Genomic DNA, 7,500 nt, shown 5'->3' with positions numbered 1-7,500 from the left:
TTTGAACTCAGAACGTAGCGGCAGACGAAATACCGCTAAGCATTTCGCTCGGTGTGCTAACGTTTCTGCCAGCTCACCGCCTTATAATACATACCGGTTGTGACACACCTTTGCCGAAACTATCTGAGTAATGCTATTCTGGCTTTAATCATAGCATCAATGAAAGCAACATGCTCAAAGATTCCGAGATACTTACGGTTTACATCGTTAGAGATAGGGGAGAGAGGGAAACCATTGATGTTTATGTTCTTTGTTTGGTCAACAATCTTTACTCGATGAGTATCATATATTACTCTTTTACTCTTTACTCTTTTAATTGTTTCAGTCTTTTGACTGTGGCCATGCTGGAGCACCACCTTTAGTCGAACAAATCGACCCCAGGACTTATTTTTGTAAGCCTAGTACTTATTCTATCGGCCTCTTTTGTCGAACCGCTAAGTTACGGAAACGTAAACACACCAGCATCGGTTGTCAAGTGATGTTGGGGGACAAACACAGACACACACACACACATATATATATATATACATATACACGACGGGCTTCTTTCAGTTTCCGTCTACCAAATCCACTCACAAGGCTTTGGTCGGCCCAAGGCTATAGTAGAAGACACTTGCCCAAAGTATCACGCAGCGGGACTGAACCCGGAACCATGTGGTTGGTAAGCAAGCTACTTACCACACAGCCGAGCATTTGTCTTGCAAAATTTCCATTCCATTCATCATCATCATCATCATCATCATCGTTTAACGTCCGCTTTCCATGCTAGCATGGGTTGGACGGTTCAACTGGGGTCTGGGGAGCCCGAAGGCTGCACCAGGCCAGTCAGATCTGGCAGTGTTTCTACAGCTGGATGCCCTTCCTAACGCCAACCACTCCGTGAGTGTAGTGGGTGATTTTATGTGCCACCGACACAGGTGCCAGACGAGGCTGGCGAACGGCCACGCTCAGATGGTGTTTTTATGTGCCACCGACACAGGTGCCAGACGAGGCTGGCAGACGGCCACGCTCGGATGGTGTTTTTATGTGCCACCGACACAGGTGCCAGACGAGGCTGGCAGACGGCCACGCTCGGATGGTGTTTTGATGTGCCACCGACACAGGTGCCAGACGAGGCTGGCAGACGGCCACGCTCGGATGGTGTTTTTATGTGCCACCGACACAGGTGCCAGACGAGGCTGGCAGACGGCCACGCTTGGACGGTGTTGTCCCGCGAAAATGTTGTAACTAGTCTAATTGTCACTTGCTGTTCTTCACTTTGCCAGAAGAGAAATTTAGGTCTTCAACAAAAACTGTGTGAGTAATTTTAACCCTTTAGTGTTCAGATTATTCTATCAAACATAATGCTAATTGATTCCCATTGATTTGAATTAATCATGCATTATCTCATATCTTCAAGATCTTGATGGTGTAATTACTTAATGTAGAATAACATTGTGGGGTAGGTGTGAGAGCCTGGATCTGGTCAGTTTGAACATAAAACAGATTAACCATTTTGGCCGGATATGGCTGGTTTAAATACTAAAGGGTTAATCTTCTTTTCTGTGTAGCCAAGCAATACATTCAATGAATTCACTGCCAGTACAAAACAAAATTACAGATAAACTATCAGCCTGGAATATGCCCATTGCTAACCTAATTCTGTTCGTAACAATAGGTGTTGATTTAGTATCTCTCAGTGATAACTGTGTGATCCATGTTATGATATGTATGTATGTATACATGTATGTATGTATGTATGTATGTATGTATGTATGTATGTATGTATGTATGTATGTATGTATGTATACATGTATGTATGTATGTATGTATGTGTGTATGTATGTATACATGTATGTATGTGTGTATGTATGTATACATGTATGTATGTATACATGTATGTATGTATGTATGTATACATGTATGTATGTATGTATGTATGTATGTATGTATACATGTATGTATGTATGTATGTATGTATACATGTATGTATGTATACATGTATGTATGCATGTATGTATGTATGTATGTATGTATGTATGTATGTATGTATACATGTATGTATGTGTGTATGTATGTATACATGTATGTGTGTATGTATGTATGTATGTATACATGTATGTATGTATGTATACATGTATGTATGTATGTATGTATGTATGTATGTATGTATGTATGTATGTACGTACGTACATACGTATGTACGTACATCTGTATGTGTGTATGTATGTAGGCATTCCTGCATAACTGTGCCTCGACCCGAATTTGATTTTTAAATTTTAAGAAAACAGGGATTTCTAATGATATTTTCAAATAGGGTAGATTCTGATTACTCTTTTACTCTTTTACTTGTTTCAGTCATTTGACTGCGGCCATGCTGGAGCACCGCCTTTAGTCGAGCAAATCGACCCCGGAACTTATTCTTTGTAAGCCCAGTATTTATTCTATCGGTCTCTTTTGCCGAACCGCTAAGTGACGGGAACGTAAACACACCAGCATCGGTTGTCAAGCGATGTTGGGGGGACAAACAGACACACAAACACACACACACATACATATATATATATATATATATATATATATATATATATATATATATATATATATATATACATATACGACAGGCTTCTTTCAGTTTCTGTCTACCAAATCCACTCACAAGGCATTGGTCGGCCCGGGACTATAGCAGAAGACACTTGCCCAAGATGCCACGCAGTGGTACTGAACCCGGAACCATGTGGTTGGTTAGCAAGCTACTTACCACACAGGAAATTTTTACTGAAAAACAAACAAACCGAAATTTGGTCAGAGTACCTACAAATCTATTGACACAAATCCCGTGATGTGTTTTAAAATTTCAAGTTTCATTTTGTAGATATTACACGCCCACTGATATTGCGTTTTCAGATCGAATTTCAATACAATCGTAATCTGCACCATGTGGAAAGTATTGACAGAATATTTTATTTCAAAAATACCCATTTAAAAAAATTTTTTTTTAGTAATGAGCAAAGAGTTTTGATTGATGTGAATTATGCGAAACTTCTCCTCAGACCCCTCCGAAAAATTTTCACAACATATTCTGATTTATCGTAATCAACAGTATTTAAAAGGCATTTGTAGAAAACCTCATTAAAAAATATCCATTTTTCTGATAGTTATGAGGGAACAAATACGAGATGCGGTCTTATTTTTTTTATTTCCACAGCATTATAATATTTTGATACACATTTTTTGGACCATGTCTCGAATTTTAGATTTAATCAGACAAATTAGAACGGTCGGTTTTGCTAGTTGAATTTATAATTGTAAAACCCATGATATACTTAAGGGGTGTTCTATGAATCTGCCAACGTTGGAATGATAAAAAAAAAAAACCCCAAAAGACTTCTTTTCTCTTAACTTTCAGAAAAACGAATATTTTTTAATGAAATTTTCTACAAATGCATTTCAGGTGGTGTGTGTTATAATTATGTTGGAATTTGTGGTGAAAGTTTTTTTCAGAGGAAGAATTTTGGATAATTCAATATAATTCAATATAATTCAACAGGCGCAGGAGTGGCTGTGTGGTAAGTAGCTTGCTAACCAACCACATGGTTCCGGGTTCAGTCCCACTGCGTGGCACCTTGGGCAAGTGTCTTCTGCTATAGCCCCGGGCCGACCAAAGCCTTGTGAGTGGATTTGGTAGACGGAAACTGAAAGAAGCCTGTCGTATATATGTATATATATATATATATATATATATATATATATATATATGTGTGTGTGTGTGTGTGTGTGTGTGTGTGTGTGTTTGTGTGTCTGTGTTTGTCCCCCTAGCATTGCTTGACAACCGATGCTGGTGTGTTTACGTCCCCGTCACTTAGCGGTTCAGCTAATAAGTACTGGGCTTACAAAGAATAAGTACCGGGGTCGATTTGTTCGACTAAAGGCGGTGCTCCAGCATGGCCACAGTCAAATGACTGAAACAAGTAAAAGAGTAAAAGAGTAAGTCGAATTTGTTTTCTCAGAACTCTCAAAAATGGCTATTTTAGCTGAAATATTCTTGAAATACCTTTCACATGGTATAAATTACAATTACATCGGAATTTGATCTCAAGAAAAAGAAAAACTGGTGAGCACACAATAAATACAAAATGAAACTTGGACATCTTGAAAAAAAAATGTGTAATAGATCTCAGTATATTTGTGCGCGCATAGTTTTTTTTTTTTCACATCAAATTTCGATATAATCGTAATTTAAAAGAAATTTGTAGAAAATTTCCTTAACAAATACGCAATTTTTGCGAGTTTATGTGAAAACAAAGTCGACTCATGGGAATTATCCGAAACTCCTCTTCACTCCTCCGAAAAATGTTTTCATGACTAATTCCCATATAACGGAAATCTACAGTATCTGAAAGGCATTTGCAGAAAATTTCATTGGAAAAATATCCATTTTCTAGAATGATAAGCACATTCAGTGGGGGTGCACGATTGTGTTGTTAAAACGGAAAATGTCTTCTTTAGCTCTACAGAACAGTAATTGTCTTGTGTATTTTCTGAAAATTTCTTTTAAACATATCTATTTTCCTGAAACTCATGACCAAACAGAATCGATTCACATGAATTATCCGAAACGCCCACCACCCACCAAAAAGCTTTATCGCATTACCCTGATGTTATCGTTATAAAAAAAGGATCTTTTCGGTTTGAATGGCAGTTTGTAACATAATTTCTAGGTAACTAAAAAATTCCCATTTTCTCTAGCAGTATGAAATTGTCATCCATAATTGTCACCCACAATTATAACCCTAGCATCGATCTATTGCATTTCAATCTATTTTAGATTTTGGGTTAGGGTTAGGGGTGGGGGAAGGGTATCTTTTTTTCTTCACAACTCTAAATAAACCCAATCTGTTTCTTAAACGAGAGACATATTCATGCGGCACAGAATGTTATTTACGTCAATGGAGGTAATTGATTGGTTAAAATTGCTGAAATGCAAGAAATTAAAGATGAAATATGTTACAAAATACAGAATTTTCTCAATAAAGCCAAGAGAAAATGATGTTTTATAAACACATTCTACCAGTGTACGAAGTTTAAAACTTTTTAGTTACCTAGAAATTATGTTACAAACTATTGTTCAAACTGAAAAGATCCTAAAAATATTCACTGAAAACTGTTCTTTTTCCTAAAAGTTGTGAGGAAACAAAATCAATGGTTGGTGGAGGAAACGCTTGTATAAGTATGCCCTTGTTCCATTGGCAGAAACACTTTTACTCTTTTGTTTCAGAGAACAGCTGAAGAAATCAATTTTTTTTCAAATAACCTTCGAAAACAATTAAATAACTATTCAATAAGTTGTAATATTTTACTTCACGAATTGAGCTTCTATAAGTCAAGTCATTCGATCTACCAGAAATCACAAATGAGTCACCCAGATAACACTAACAAAAATGAACAACTCAACAATAATTCCTAACAGCATTAAAAACACCATCTTTCAACAAAAAAGCTGGCTACAATACAACATACATAAAACTAAATAAAAAATTCATTCGCATACACCGAACAAATGATTGACGCTTGACAATGGTAATATGGGGGAGGGGGTTAAACGTAAAGACTGATGAAGGGTATATTATTATCATTATTATCATTATTATTATTATTATTATTATTATTATTATTATTATTATTATTATTCAGTAGTTTTATTTTTATAGCTTGCTTTCACTTCACTACCGAGCGCAGCTCTGTGTGCCTTGGGTATGTGCTGTGATTTGTTGTGATGCTCTGATGGTTATTGTATGGAAAGTGTTCTGCATAGGATGTGTGCAGTGCCTAGTAGTGCAATTTTCTGTATGTTATATGTGTTTGTAAGTCCTGGTGTTTTTGTTATGTATTTGTCTGAATATTTTTTTATCATGCCTAATGCACCTACTATGATAGGAATTGTTTCTGTTTTCAGATTCCACATTCTAGTTACCTCTATTTCCAGGTCTTTGTATTTTGAGAGTTTCTCCATTTCTTTTAGAGACACGTTGTCATCTGCCGGTATTGATACATCAATTAGAAAGCATTTTTTTTCTTCATGATCTCTGACAACTATATCTGGTCTGTTGGCCTTAATTTCTCTATCTGTGTGTATCGGCATATCCCAGAGTATGGTTGCTTTCTCGTTTTCTGTGACCTTTTCTGGTGTGTGCCTATACCATCTTTTTTCTGTGGTTATTCCATTATGTTGGCATAGCTTCCAATGTATGTAGGTTCCAACTCTGTCATGTCTGTGAATATATTCCTTCTTAGCCAGGACTGGGCAGCTAGAGATAATATGATTTATTGTTTCTTGTCCATCTCCACATATTCTGCAGTTACTTGTAATATTTCTTTTCATTACATGTTTTTTATTATTATTATTATTATTATTATTATTATTTTATTATTATTATTATTATTATTATTATTATATTATTATTCAGTAGTTTTATTTTTATAGCTTGCTTTCACTTCACTACCGAGCGCAGCTCTGTGTGCCTTGGGTATGTGCTGTGATTTGTTGTGATGCTCTGATGGTTATTGTATGGAAAGTGTTCTGCATAGGATGTGTGCAGTGCCTAGTAGTGCAATTTTCTGTATGTTATATGTGTTTGTAAGTCCTGGTGTTTTTGTTATGTATTTGTCTGAATATTTTTTTATCATGCCTAATGCACCTACTATGATAGGAATTGTTTCTGTTTTCAGATTCCACATTCTAGTTACCTCTATTTCCAGGTCTTTGTATTTTGAGAGTTTCTCCATTTCTTTTAGAGACACGTTGTCATCTGCCGGTATTGATACATCAATTAGAAAGCATTTTTTTTCTTCATGATCTCTGACAACTATATCTGGTCTGTTGGCCTTAATTTCTCTATCTGTGTGTATCGGCATATCCCAGAGTATGGTTGCTTTCTCGTTTTCTGTGACCTTTTCTGGTGTGTGCCTATACCATCTTTTTTCTGTGGTTATTCCATTATGTTGGCATAGCTTCCAATGTATGTAGGTTCCAACTCTGTCATGTCTGTGAATATATTCCTTCTTAGCCAGGACTGGGCAGCTAGAGATAATATGATTTATTGTTTCTTGTCCATCTCCACATATTCTGCAGTTACTTGTAATATTTCTTTTCATTACATGTTTTTTATTATTATTATTATTATTATTATTATTATTATTATTATTATTATTATTATTATTATTATTATTATTATTCAGTAGCATCATCATTCAATTCTGTTTCTATTTCTTGCCAAATTGTCTTCCTTACACCAAGGGCAAAGAAATGTACTGTATACATTGGTAGGCCATTAAAACAATCGCACCAGGTTGTTCATTTAGAGAATCATGTGATAGAGAAAAAGGGGGAAAGGCAGAGAAAAAAAAAAGGAAAAAATAAAACATAGCGAAGTTAAATAAAATAAAGTGGGGAAGGAAAGAAAATTATTATTATTGTTATCATCATCATCAACATTATTATTATTATTATTATTATTATTT

General features: G+C 35.7%; 1 protein-coding gene across 1 annotated transcript in view; it reads right to left on the bottom strand.

Moving 5' to 3' along the window:
* The window catches only part of LOC115221494 (interferon-induced protein with tetratricopeptide repeats 1B-like), a 15,653-nt gene that overhangs the window by 7,747 nt on the left and 406 nt on the right, over window positions 1-7,500 (bottom strand). The gene's annotated exons all lie outside the window — the stretch shown is intronic.

Source organism: Octopus sinensis, linkage group LG18 (genome assembly GCF_006345805.1).
Source record: "Octopus sinensis linkage group LG18, ASM634580v1, whole genome shotgun sequence".
Classification (NCBI taxonomy): Eukaryota; Metazoa; Mollusca; class Cephalopoda; order Octopoda; family Octopodidae; genus Octopus; species Octopus sinensis.
This window is presented reverse-complemented; position numbering and strand designations above follow the sequence as displayed.